This window comes from Solanum lycopersicum, chromosome 10 (genome assembly GCF_036512215.1).
Source record: "Solanum lycopersicum chromosome 10, SLM_r2.1".
In the NCBI taxonomy this organism is placed as follows: domain Eukaryota; kingdom Viridiplantae; phylum Streptophyta; class Magnoliopsida; order Solanales; family Solanaceae; genus Solanum; species Solanum lycopersicum.
In genome coordinates, this window is record NC_090809.1 from 6,035,446 (window position 1) to 6,050,935 (window position 15,490).

Here is a 15,490-nt window from a genome sequence, read left to right on the forward strand (position 1 = left end):
GTTTTCTAAATCAAATAGGAAAACTAGACAAACATGGAAGCTGAAGTAAACAAGGAGACAAGAGCATGAAAAAAGTAGAAAAGTAGAAAATTGCCACGTGAACTTACAAAATCGAAGTATAAAAGGAAGTTTAAACCAAGTAGAATTACTCTGTTAAGGTAAACTGCGTCAAAGTTTTTCCTTTCAAAGCAAAATGCAAGAAGGAGTCCTAACGTGAGAAGGAGTTCGAGTCATGTTCGGTTTAAAAAAGTTTATTTAAAGCGACGAAGACTAAGTTTTGTTGAACAATACTTAGGAGATTTTTAAAGCCTATGAATATTGCAATAGTTCATGGAAGAATTTTACGCACTTACATAGAGAGAAGATCAAAACAAGATCAAGAATTTGAGATTTATTGGGGAGTGTTGCGAGTTTATGAGGAAAAAGTTGTAATATTGTAATTAAGAGTTTTGATTACAATCAAGTTTGTGAAACTTGACGGACGGTAGAAGACTTAAACCTGGATTTTTTTTGTCTTAGATAGCTAAGAATTACAATTTGTAATTCCTTAGGTTACATAGATTTGTGATCTTTTGTTGAGAATCATAGTTTAATGAAATCGAGTTAAATCCTATAGAGGTATATGGTTTTCACCCATTATGTGTTGGGGTTTTCTGTGATAAAATATTATGTCATTATTTTATCTGGTTTACAAAACATAACTGATGTAATCTGCAAAGAAACATATAGAATATATACTTGTTTCTTAGGAATACTTAGGGTCAGAATTCCAACAGAGTGAAGATTACTGGGCCATGGAAGAATGAGAATGGAGAAATGGAAAGACCTAGAGGAGAGTAGAAAGAAAAAAAAGTAGTCAAGGATAGGTAATTTAGTCGAGGACATGTGATTTGTCAAAAACAAGAAATAGTGTACACATGAAAGACCTAGAAGAGACTAGAAAGAAAAAAAGTAGTCGATGATAGGTTATTTAGTCGAGGACAGATTATTTGTAGAAAAACAAGAAATAGTGTACACATGTGGTGCATTTTTAGTAAAAGTATTTTTTACTTCCAGCAAAACTTTATTAAATAAGATTTTTATTTCTTTTATATGATCTAAACGTAAGTAGGAAAATTCTTAAATTATTTATTTACATATTTAAAACAAAATAAGAAAAATATAAAAAGAATAAAAATAAATTATGACCAGAGAGTTAGATGAGGTGAAGTAGATTTTTATTTTATTTTATTAAACCTTCATGATTTAATTCATTTGATTGATCACTACATTACAACATTAAATGCTAGTAAAATCTTCTTCTTTATCAATATTTAATGCATAATCATATAATGTTATTGGATGTAAATCAAAACAATTAACCAACATATATATTCCTGAAAAATTGCAGCAACAATTGGAGAAAAAGCTCCGAAAGTTATAGTGATAATTGAACTTACACACCTCGTCTAAAGTATTACTCCTTTCCGTATACTTCCTCGCCCCCTCTGATTTTGAGTGTGTTTGAAAGACAAAGATTTTGATTATTGCGCTCTGTATACTGGACCATTTTCCGCTCTAGGCGCTCTTCTGACTCAGTAATCGACTTCTGCATCTACGGCTGGATATGATGCAAAAGTGTAGCCATTTGTGCCTCTAATTTTTGGACCCTACCAAGCGGGACCAGTGCCAGTAGAGGGGCTGTGTGAGAGGAGCTCGGGGCAGTGCTACTACCCGGGATAGACTCGACCGGGGTAGTGTCAGTGGACGCCGCCTGTGTAGCCGTGCGGGCCTGGGCTACCATATCAACAAGATCATCAGTAAGTGGGGGCAGCTCTAGACGGGGCCCTCTCCGTGGAACCAACTCATTAGCCTCATCTTTGATGAGGCCGACGTCAACAGTGCTCTCCGGGGTCTTGAGCTGATCTACGTGCCATATAGGCACACCTGCGGAACTGCAGAGACCAAAGATCATGCATGGGAAAGGGTAAGTAGTAGTGACCTTGAAAGCTCTCTCGTGCATGACTGCCTATAGAAGCCACGCGAAGTCCACCTCGAACCCGGCTATCATCGCCGCCATCAACACTGCTCGATCCCATGTAACGATATTATCAACAGCTACGGGGGAAAGGCAGTGACGGACAATCAGCCACAAGAACTTCGCCGTGAAAGTGAGGTTGCCCTTCTTGATGGCCCCCTTTGGCTCAAATACCCAATCGGCACCCTCTCCATCAACTGACAAGTGCAGGGCCATCCACCTCTTGGTGGTCTCTCTCAGTGATGGCTCGCACATGAACTGGCCATCTTTAACTATCTGCTAGCGGTAGTCAAACTCGGCAGTGAGAGGGGTCCGAGTAGCATCAACACCCTTGCTGTATAGAAACCGGAGGATGGCAGCCAGGGAAATGTCAACTTGTACGCCCCGTACTCAGACCTGCTCCAGTGGGTCCTGATTAGCGGGGGCAGCCCGCCTATTTATATGTGATCGGAGAGTATCTACGTAGGATGCGTAGAACTCTCAGACCATTTTATCACTGTAACGTCCCAACGGACGTGTTGTCCACTCCAAGCGATGCCTGGTGAAGAGATTGAGGATCTGAGACATCGTCGGGAGACTCCCTGTAAGGACCCGCCGCTCCAAGGTGAGTGTTCGAGTCATCACTCCTTTAGCAGTCAGGAACTTGACGTCGGAGTAGACTTCAAATTGCCCGTCGACACACCATCGGTTGGGCTGGTCAGTGGCTGGGGTGGGGGCATCAGCTGGTAACCTGTACGGATTCTGAACTGTCAGCCTCATCAGACGAGGCCGACGCTGTAGCGGTGGCGGGTGCGGGAACCTCAGCAGAGCTAGAGGCTTCCTCGGACCACGATACTCTTAAGGAGCCAGACGCTCCTTCTTCATTTGTGGCTGACCTAGAGGGTGTGCCGGTCAGTGTGCGCTCCTCATCAGACTGGGAGGCAGTGACTACGCCGGATGCCACCTTTTTGGGTGTGGCTCTGGGAGCACGTGCAGCACGGGAAGGAGTGGAAGTGCCTGGGGGCACATACTTGGGGTCACGCTCATCATCCGAGCCAATGACCATGCGGGCAGACAGGGCGACAAACTTCGATCGCCCGCGTGTGTACATTCGGTCTTGCTTGGGTGCTATAGTAGATAGTACCTATAAAGGATCAATATTAGCATGAGAAGTGGCGAACTAGACAAGCAAAACCACAAAAACAATTTAAAACAGTATGTCATTTCTATTGTCACAGTGACACACGACGGGCCTGGTGACGGCTCGTCGTGACTATGACGGACCGTTATGAGGTCCGTCGTGTTTTACTTAGACTATGCATATATGGAGAACCCTGAAGGAGAGTCTCTAACTAGTATGACGGTATGTGCAGGACGGACCGTCGCAGGTACGACACTCCGTCGTAGGTGTCCGTCGTAGGACACTTGAAAAAAATATAGAGACCCTTAGGAGAGGGGTCTCTGACCGTCATGACGGTAATGCAGGACGGACCGTTGTGGGTATAACGGTCCGTCACATGTGTCCATTGAAGGATACGTAGAAAAAGTGAGAGACCCTTAGAAACAGGGTCTCTGACAACCAAAACGGTTGTGCAGGACAGACCGTCGTGAAGACGACGATCCGTCACATGTGTCGGTTGGGGGACACTTAGAAAAATAATGGAAAGTGATTAGGGCTTTTGGAATGGACCTTATGACGGTCCGTCGTGGGTACAACGATCCGTCATCGGGGTCTCGTTCTGTAGATCAGTGACAGAACTGGTGAATCCCATTCATCCTCGATGAACCCAAATCGAACTTGTAGTGTTATGGACCTACATTTGTCTAACCCAACTACCTAGGAAACTAGTAATGCGAAAACACCTATGTCTACGGTTGTAAACATGGCAATTTCGAATATTTTTAACCTAGGTTAGACAGAATCTTATATAAAAGAAATGACATATCACGAACAACTAAGCTAATACTAATTAATAAACAAAAAATGCAAGATAAATGAGTAGAAATTAAAGACACATACCTTAGAATTGGGGAAAACAAAATGGACAAGTACTTGGTGACCAGGAAGACACCCACAGCAGCAACTCCGACTAGTAGATTAACACTTTTAGGGCTTTGGAGAATTGTGAGGGGGAGGGACAATGATCGGTTAATAGAGGGAGAGATTGTGGATGTTGAAAAGAGAGGGTAATGGGGGGAATAATGAAGGAATGGGGGAGAAATGAAGGGTTGGGGAGTTTAAATGGTGAAAGTTTATAATGAACTCCAACCGGGTCGGGTCGGGTATGCCTCATTAATCACGCGACGATTCCCCGACGTGTGTGCCCTAGTTTGAAAATAACAGAAAAATATGCCTGGTACGACGGATGCATACGACGGTCCGTCGCAAGCGCAACAGTCCGTCGTTGTATCGTCAGTGACTGCTGCAGAGTAATTTTCTGCAGAATTTCCTAGTGATGTGCCTGAAAATTTAAAAACCCATCAGTAGAAAAATGCTACCATTACTAAAAGACTATAAGTATTGGGTTGCCTCCCAACAAGCGCATGATTTAATGTCGTGGCACGAATGGGGACACTTGATTACTCAGACTTCATCAAGATTGTATGCATCTATCACTTCATTCCCCGATGCTTTATGCCCAAAATAGAGTTTTATTCGATCTATATTCATCTTAAACCGCACTCCCTCCTTGGATTTTAACTCAACTTCTCCATGAGGGAATACTTGGGTAATCAAGTAAGGGCCAGTCCATTTGAACTTGAGCTTGCCCAGAAGACAAGGCGACCCAGAACTGTCTACAAGCACCAAATCTCCAACCCTAAACTCCTGTTTTGCACTTTTTTGTTCATTCTCCTTCTTCATCTTTTCTTTGTGGGATATGGAGGATACTGATTGGAGCTCACCACTCTGCCTCATAGTCCTACACACGTTGAAGGTCGCTTCTTCATTGTTCAATCGAAATTTCATCTGCCCCTTTTCCATATCAACTAAGGCTATACTTGTAGCAAGGAATGGCCTCCCAAGAATAATAGACACTTCAAAATCGACTTCACAATCAAGAATAACAAAATCAGCCAGAAAGATGAATGACTTCACTTTTACTAGCACATCATGGAGTATCCATATAGGCCGTTTCACTGTCCGATCAGCCATCAGTAGCCGCATCGCAGTGGGTTTTGGGTCACCCAAACCCAACTTCTTGTAGATAGAGAGGGGCATGAGATTTATGCTTGCCCCCAGATCACATGTTGCTTTCACAAAATGTAATGACCCAACTGTACAAGGAATAGTGAACGCATCCGGATCTTCTTTCTTTTGTACGAGGGATCTTGTAGCAATAGCACTACAATGCTGCAGTCTATCATCATCCTCAAAAGTGATCGATCTTTTCTTGGTGACCAGATCTTTCATAAATTTGGCATAACCGGGCATTTGTTTTATAGCTTCTACCAAAGGGACATTGATAGAAAGTTGCTTCAACATTGTTATGAAATGCCGGTATTTACCATCCTCGGTCTTTTTCACTAATCTCTGAGGGAAAGGTGGTGGTGGCCTAGGCATGGGAATTACCTTCATAGGTACTTCTGCATCTTTTCCATTACTTTCCTCTACTTCACCACTACCCTTTACCACATTATCATTATCCTTTCTCACATTTTCCTCAGTAGACGGCATCGGTGGGTCAATGGTTTGCTTACTCAACTATCAATTCTTTTCACAGAAAGTCACTCAACTTTCATTTTCGACTCAAAAGTCACTCAACTATGATATCTTTGCATATAAGTCACTCAACTTTCATTTTCAACTCAAAAGTCACTCAACTATGGCTTCTTTGCACAGAAAGTCAGTCAACCTATTTAATTGTTTTTTCATTAAAATTTAGTTACATGAAATTTTAATTATCAACATAAAATTTAAGAATCAAATATAAATCTATTTAAACCATATAATGATCCGCCCATTTAATCCAACCCGCTAAAAATATAATATTAAATATTTTATTTTACCATTAATTCCCTAAATCATTCCTTATTGAACATTTAACGTTTTATTTTACCATTAATTAACTAAAAGTATGTGGGAAACAAGGGAAAATGATTTAGGGAGTTAATAGTAAAATAAAATATTCAATATTGTATTTTTAGCGGGTGGGGTTAAATAATGGAGCGGGTCATTAAATGGGTATATATTCGATTATTAAATTTTAGTTAATAATTAATATTCTATATCACTAAATTTTAATGAAAATAACAATTAAATAGGTTGAGTGACTTTTTGTGCAAAAAAATATAGTTTAGTGACTTTTGAGTTCTTGAAAGTTGAGTGACTTTTTGTGCAAAGAAGTTATAATCGAGTGACTTTTGAGTTGAAAATAAAAATTGAGTGACTTTCTGTGTAACCAATTGATAGTTAAGTGACCATCAAAGTTATTAACTCATACTTTCGTGTAACTCATAACATACATATTCTAATTTCATGTATTTCATTTATAGGATAATGTGCTATACATGTGTCTAGAAAATTGTAAGAATAGAAAAATATATGAGCACTTTAAAAAACTGAAAAGTTTCTACTGCTATTTTCTCTCTGTCCTTTGATATTTGGGTTTGAAACAAATAAAACCAAACATAATGATTTAAATATACTAATAAATATCAAGAAAAATAAATTTAAATATTATTTTACAAAATTAAATCACTATTTATGAGTATTAAAATGTTGCTTGAAAAACAAAAGAAAAATAAATGCCTCTTTCTGTTATTAAATAACGTCTATATCTACGGTATATAATTCAAATATATAAATACAACTTGATAATTGGCTGCAACAAAATACAAGAATATGAAGCAATTAAAATTTTATTTTTATCGTCTAAATATATGATGATCGAGATCTCCTTTTTAAATTGAATTTACGATAGGAAATTGATGAATTAATGAGTGATATACTTGGTAAATATACTTTATGATATAAATATTTTTATCCTTAAAAATAAATAAATACTTTATTTCTAAAAAGAGCAATCAAAAAATTGTTCCAACTTCTACGTGAATAAATTTTTACCTTATTAAACAAGCATCTCAAAGTTGATAAATTTATTTCATTACTTGTCTATGTAGTAAGCGTTTGAGCACACATAAATTTCTTCTTTTTTTCAAAATTTAAATCTGAAGGAAGTCTCTAAATAAAATTATTGACAATTATACAAAATATTCTATAGTCGAATTGGACCAAATCGATGAAATTTATTAGATTTTGATAAATTTTTTACCTAAAAAAACTGGAAAAATGTCGGGATCAAAATAATGTAATATTAAGAAGAGTGAAATAAGTTTTTTTTTTTAAAACCAACATCACTTTCTTAAGCTCCAAATAATTGAATTGGAAGCCTATACTCGCTCTATTCTATATTAATTGAATATTGAGACTTTATTTATTATTCAAAATTCAAGATGTTTGCTTAATTTTTTTTATATTTGTCCTTTCATTTATTGATATTCTATATTTACTAGCCATATTTATGATTTCACAAAAAGCAAACAGTGAAAATTATAATTTACATTGTTTCTTTGAATATTATTCTTAATATGTGTGCATTGCCTTACAAATTTGCTTACCAAACATTTCCATATATAATTTTCCTTTTTACTTTGTATTTTTGACAAATCTTTGAGTGCATCTAGAACTTGTATTCTATCATTATGATAATTTCACGAATAAGGTTATAAAGACTATCAATTTTATGCCTTGTTTTGATCAATAATTTGACCATACTACATTGTTTTTTTTAGAAGCATAGAGTCGTAGTTCTAATTTAGGAAAAATGAACCCTATGTATTCCTATTTCAATTTGGATTAGGAATTAATTATTTGTTTAATTTTAGTAACTAAAAAACTACCAAAAGAAAATCATATAATGTGAAATTAGAATGATACTCATAAAAAATGTGATATAAATAATTATCGACATTACCATAAATAGGTTATACACTAACATAAACACTAATTTTAGTAACTTAAAACTACCAAAAATAATAATCAATTTTGTACTTCGACTAGGATTAGAATTAGGGTTAATAAAACCCCTATAAATACATACTATGTTGTTATGTTTCTAATATGCCAAAAAGAAACTTCTTACTCTTACTTTTATATTATCTTCTCACGTTCTTACTTTTAACTACTTTTTCTCCTTTTCTAAGTGATCATATTATTAGCTCAAAAATGGCAATATATGTCCCTATTGCCAATAATTGGCACTATGAACATTTTCCCAATTTTGGATATGCCACAAACATTTACCATGTTAAACCTTGTTTTATTGGATATGTATCTAATGTTCATGATCATGTTCAATCCGTAGATAGATATGTTCGATAGAGAGAAGCCCCTAGGTACATTAGTTGGTCATTTCCTCCGTCTGGATACATTAAGATCAACACGGATGGAACGTTTATGCAAAATTCAGGGTTAGCAGGATATGGAGGCATTGCAAGAGACGATAAGGGTAGGTGGCTAGGAGGATTCGTGGAGCGATTAGGTATGGTAACAACATCGTGCCTCACGGTAGAACTGTGGGCCATACATGGCGGACTCACCTTAGCGAAGAACTTCAAGTTGAAGAACATTATCATAGAGACTGACTCTCATGAAGCATTGATGCTCATGATGAGTAAGGGAGGCGCTGTCGACAATCACCTTGATCGCGAGTTGATAGAAGAGTGTCAACGTCTCCTGTCCGAACATGGGATCTCCATGATGCATACTCTAAGGGAAGGAAATTGTTGCGGATCACCTTGCGAAATTGGGAAGAATGCAACTAGATGAAGATCTTGTAATACTACATCGTCCACCACATTCCATGCACCAACTTCTTCTCGCGGACATGGCTAACGTAGCATACCCTAGGTACCGAAAATATGTAGGATAGTTTAGTATATATAACACATAAGAAAAAAACATGAATTTATATAAATGTATATAATGATAATTATATTGAACTGTTAAAATATTTTTATTAATTACTGTCATAAGTTTTTCCATCATCTAATCCTTTTGTTGTTTCAAATTGAGATCCCTTTTGTTAGCATAGCTTTCTAAGCCTGAATCTCATTTCCACAGTGGTGCTTTTAAAATGACTCGGATCACTATGCCAATGATAACAGACACAAATTTAAGAGGCATATATGCAACATTTGGCTTTAACATATAGTTTCATATTTTTAATATACTGTGTTACTAACGACTCGATACAATATATATATATTTAGTTTAGAACTATATATCATTATAGTCCTGAGGAAAAAATGACTTCATAGGAGGACAGGTAGGTGTGATGGAAAATTGGGAGTTTTTAGTAAATAAAAAAGGATGTATTTGACAATAGACTCTTCAAACATTATCAGTTTCTATAACCCTTAATAAGGCGTGGATGTGATCGCACTTGTATATATAAGGCATGGATTTATCCATTTTCACAAGTAGGAAGATGTAAACGTTGAGGCTCAATAACAACATAGGTCTTCCCTCCGATATATATGTTACAACATCTTCAATACCATGCTTTTACTTCGTCTTTTCCTTGGTAAGTCATCAAATTTGGGGTGGCAGCGGGTCCGGAACTGGAACTGCCTGACCAGTATTAACCAGAACCGGCATGGAACCACCGGGAACCACCACCCGGAACCGACCGGAACCGGGACGAACCAGTAGTGCTAGTTCCGATATTGTATATTTGTACCCGTTCAGGTCCGCCAGTGAACCGGACCGGATTCCAGGACTAGGCGGGATTTAATTTTTTAAAAAAAATTATTAAAATCAATTAAAAATTAAACAATTAAAAATTATTGTTTTAAAGTTAAAAAAAATATAATTTTCATAACTTTTAAAGTTAATTATTTATACTTTATAAACTTCAATGTTTGAAAGTTTGTAAAACTTTAAAGTTAGTTTGAAAGTTTGTAAAATTCAAACTTTCAAATTATAAATATATAATTTAAATATTGGTTTGAAACTTTGAATATAATTTATATTATATAAATTTAAAATTTTATATTTTTAGTTTAAAATTTTAACTTTAAAAGTTTAAAAATTTAAATTTCAAACTTTGAAAATTTAAAATTCAAACTTTGAGGTTATAAAAGTTTTAATTTCAAAGTTTAAAAACTATAAAAGTTAAATTTCACAATAATAAAAATTAAATTTAAGACAATAATTAAAAAAAATTATGGCGAATAGCAGCCTAGACTTTTATTAATATTAATTTGATATTAAAAATTTGATCTACAAAAATATTAGTAGAGTATTAAAAGATCTAATCTACACAGACACCAACTAGGAAGGGTTCTCTTTGAATTAGATCTCAAATTATTATACTCATACTAATAACAATTAAACATTTAAATTTAATAGTTGGTGCTACCATAAAAATCTTTTCTTAAATCATTTAACATTTCTATTGTAACATGATCGGGAATTGGTTGAATAGATAAATCCTCTATTGCTTCAATGTCATCGTCACTATAATCCTGCAATATTTCATCAACGTCACTTTGAAATTTAGTCGGTAGTGGTTCACGACCCAAATTTCTTCTCTCGGCATTAATCCAATCACTAAATAATACCAATATCTCGAAGCTATCTGCTGTTAGTGAATGTCTATGCTCTCCAATTTGAAATCTTGCTGCACTAAAAACGCCTTCTAAAGCTACTGTAGATGCTTGAATAATTAATACATCTCGAGCCATTGGTTGAAGTTTTGGAAATCCTTTGTTGTGATTTCTCCATTATGCTAGAACATCTTCAGTAGGTTCTGTATTTTGATTAACATATGCATCAAAATCATTTCTATTATTGTGAGAAAGTTCAAGATAAGAATCTAAATAGTCATCAATGTTATCTTTATTAAGTCTACTCCTAGAACTTTCACGTTCTTGACCACTTGATACATTTATATTAGAATTATATAAGTCATATAATTTTCTAACTTCAATTTTTATGCTATCTTTAACTTCTTGACAATTAGGAATTTCATCTTTTTCACTATCAATATCCAAGTTAAAATATATTTTATCAACCATCTTAAATGCACCTACATCTTTGTAATGAGGGTTTAACAAACAAGCGGTTAAATAAATTTGAGGAATAGGAATAAAATATTTTCAATTATTTTTTAATAGTTTCTTCAAATCTTGGTTTCAGTCCCTCTCCTAGTCCCGATCCTTACGTTGTCTTGCTCCCGTTCACCCATACATCCTAGGCCTAAGGTAGAACGTGCTAAAAAATCAGTTGTATGGCAATTTATGATATAAAATAAAGATGAAACAAAAGCTATTTGTAAATTATAAGTTGGAACGAAAAAGTAGATGTGTATGACCGCCGAAAGTCGAAAGTGAAAAATTGAAAGTTGAATTTTGAAGCTCCAAATCCAATTTTCAAAGACCAAAACCGAAATTTCAACAATTTTAAGAGATTAGAGAGTAGAGAACTAGAGAGTAGAGAGTTGAGAATAGAAGATGATTTTGTGAATTTGTGATTGATAAGAATGAAAGTTTAGGGGTATTTATAGGTAAAACAAGGGTTAAAATGTATTTTTTAAAATTTTGAGGTATAAAAAAAGTTAGGGGGTAGGGGGTGTAACGTAGAGTAAAAAGGGGAAAAGAGCCGTTGGTGGGCCCCACTAGCCGTTACCCAACAGCTCTCAAACGGTAATATTTCAAAAAATTAGAAAAAAAATAATTTTACTGGACCGGACTGGGACCGAAATCAGGATTTACCGGAGCGGGACTAACCGGTAAAGTCCTATCTGCGTCCCGTTTCATGTCCTAGACCTCGTCCCTACCGATCCATACTTGGACTAATCGGAACGGGACTGGACTAGTTACGGATCGGGACGGAACTGGACCAGTTCCGGACAGTCCCGGGTCCGCTTCCACCTTTAGTGGCGCCTTTCCCACTAAAAATATAGTAATTCTTTCATCCAATCTCGAGTTTTGTACAGTCTACATATTAGTTTCCTTCTATTTTTGTGTGTAACTTACCAATTGAATTGTTGTTTGAGTCATCATAAGGCTGCCATTGAACAACACAAAATATTGAAATATGGAGCAAAAATCAGATTTCTAAAATTCTCTTTGCTTTTAATGAAGTAATATATACTCACATAAATATATGATATTTTTATTTATAATAAATTTTAGAAATCTTCCCATTCTATTTTAGATTTTGTGTCAGTAAAACAGTCACACAAATTAAAACAAAAAGTAATAATTAGAGCAATACATTTTAGGGATTAAGGTGAGATATCCATGATTAAGTTAGATATTAAAATTAAATAGAGATATCACATAATTAAGTTTATGACTAAAATTTAGGCAGAAGTCGTCGGTGACCCCGTAAACATGGCACAATCTTTCACTTAGACACCTCAACTAAAGGACTTTTATTTTAAACACCTAACGGTAAGTCCCTGTGTGTCACTTTAACACTTTTTGCATAAAAATCTGTAGACCGTAGGCGCGTGCAATACAACCTGTTCTACGTAGATTAACTTACAAATTATATGATGCCAACTGTTAAACCTAAGTTATTTTTATTCAAAATATTAGACAAATTAAATTGGATAAAAGAAAAATTAGAAATCGATTCGTCTTTCCACTTGCTTCTTTCAACTTCCTTCATACGTTTCTCTTTCTTCTCTGATGAAAACCCTAGTTAAATGTCTCTTTCTGCACATGTATTCTTTGTTTTTCCTTCAATTCTTTGGTAGTAATAACCATTGTTGTATTTTGTGTCATCATTTGTAGGTTTAAGGTTGTATTGACGAGGTATCGGGCTATGCGACGTGAAGTTGATGAGGTATTGGTGTCACAATTTTGGTTTTAACCTTTGTTTTTTGCCTTTGTTTTCTTGAAGAAGGTGTATTTTGTTGTTGAATCTGCTTATTTTCATTTTTAATCTAGGTTCTGGTCTAACTAGTGTTGATAAAGTTAGGGGATTTTTGGGTATTTCCTTTTGTTGGGGCTCGGTATCCTTCTCGGGATATGGACAACTATATTTTAAAATGTTTTCATCATAGCGGGTGTGTTGTTTCAAACCCTAAACCTACTTACCAATGAGAAGTAGATGTATATAGTGTCACCATAGATAAAGATCGTTTTAGTCTTGTCGAGTTTCTTTCCTACACTAAAGACTTTGGTTAGACAAATATTAAGGCACTTTACTGTGAAGATGGTGATGAATTAGTTCAAGTTACTTCTGATACTCAACTGTTAGAATTTGTGAAAGACTTGGTAGATGGTGATGCGTTTCATCTGTATATGGTCCATGAAGTTGATGAATTAGAAACAGAATTACCTACCATCTTCTCTTTTACCATGTTCTGATCCTGTTGATGAATCTATGGGTATAAATGCTGAGGGGATTGTGGATAATGATTCAAATTTGAATGGAGGTGATACAAACCACAATGAAGTTGAATCAAATCTACTGAGTAGTGACTAAGATGTTGATGATATTCTTGATGAAGATGATTCAGATGTTGATGAAGAACTAAGATCCCTTAGGGTTGAAAGGATAAACAAAAGAAATACTAATCATAGGAAGAAAAAAGATAGGAAGAAGAAAACAATAACTGAAGAAGTACTAATAGGTGAGGCAGGTGTGGACAGAGGCTTTGAAGATATTGGAGTAAATAAGAAGAATAGATATGTTGGCAGATTGGAAGGAGATGAGAACTACATTTATAGCTCAAAATGTGATAGTGATGATAGCACAGATATCCTAGATGCAGAAGTTATTGAAGGTGTTGATCTTCCAGGCAGAAGAAAGAGAAAAAAGGTCAGATATGATAATGAATGTAGTATTGCTATTTTTGAACTTGGAATGATTTTTGATAATGCTAAGGAATTTAGAAAGGCTCTAGATAACTATGTTGTTTGAAAAAAATTATCAAATTAAGTTAAGGCCTAATGAAGCTCATAAGAGTGAGAGCTAAATGTAAATTCCAAGAAAAAACAAATGGTTGTGCTATGGTGCTATTGATAGGGATTCTGGTAATTTTATGATTAAGAATTTCCATGCTATACAAAAATATGTACCATCTAATAAGAACAAAATGTCTACAACTAAGTTCCTAGCAACTAGATTCAAGGATTAAATAACTAAACAACCATCTTTGAGGATTTGGGAAACACAAGAATTGTGCAGGAAGGAGTTAGGACTGCATGTGGGTAAAACAATTTCTTACAAGGGAAAGATAATGATAATGTACTTCTATGTATGCTTGGACACATTGAAGAAGGGGTGGAAGGAAGAATGTAGAAGAATAATAGGATTTGTTGTATGTTTCTTAAAGGGTGCTTGTAAGGGTGAACTTCTTGTAGCAGTTGGAAGGAATGGAAACAATTAGATGTTCCCAATGGCTTAGGCAGTTGTGGAAAAGGATACTACACATAGCTTGAGCTTCTTTATCAACTACTTGAAAGATGACCTGCAGTTAGGTACTGGACAGGGTCTTACTGTAATGTCAGATATGCAGAAGGTAATTAATTGTCTATTACTGAACTGATACCAAATGCTGAAGTTAGAATGTGTGCTAGACACATCTGGTCTAACTGGAGTAAAATATGGAAGGGAGAGGAAAGAAGCAAACAATTTTGGAGATGTTCCAAGACAACTTTTGAAGTGAAGTACAATGAGGAGCTTTACAAAATGAGCAAACTTGGTAATGAAAATATTAATGAAGATTTATTACATTATCAAAGAGTGTCATGGGTTAGAGCATTCTTTCAAGAGTACTCCAAATATGATGTAGTTAAAAATAACATGTCTAAAACCTTTAACTCATGGATATTATCTTGTAGACACATATCTATAATAACCATGTTGGAGAAAATTAGAAGAAAATTAATGACTATAACTGTGAATATGGTTAAGTTTGATGACACCTGGATATGTGATATTACACCTATGGCTAGACTTATGTTGGAGGGTAATTAGGAAAAGTCTAGGGCTTGCAAGGTGCTTTAGAATGCTGATGTTGGGATTGAGATTGGAGAAGGTCAGTATAGGCATACAATCAACTTGACTAATAGAGTTTGTAGATGTAGAATTTGGCAGTTGAGAGGCATTCCATGCCAACATGCTATTTCTGCTTTGTACCACATACAACAGAAACCTGAACCACTTGTGGAGCATTGTTATAGGAAGGATAAGTTCTTAAAGGCTTATAGTCATTTCATTTAACCAATTCTAAATATGAAGTTGTGGCTTGAAACTAACAATCTAAGGATTGAGCCTCCTGAGCCTAAACAAATGTCTGGTAGACCTCCAAGAAATAGAAGAAAGAGTAAAGATAAACCAAGAAAGAAGTATGGAAAGATATTCAAACAAGGGGTGAAAATTACTAGTTCATAGTGTAAACAACCAAGCCACAACAACAAATATTGCAAGGTAAATGATTTATGATTTGTTTGTGCCTTTTTTAAAGTTTT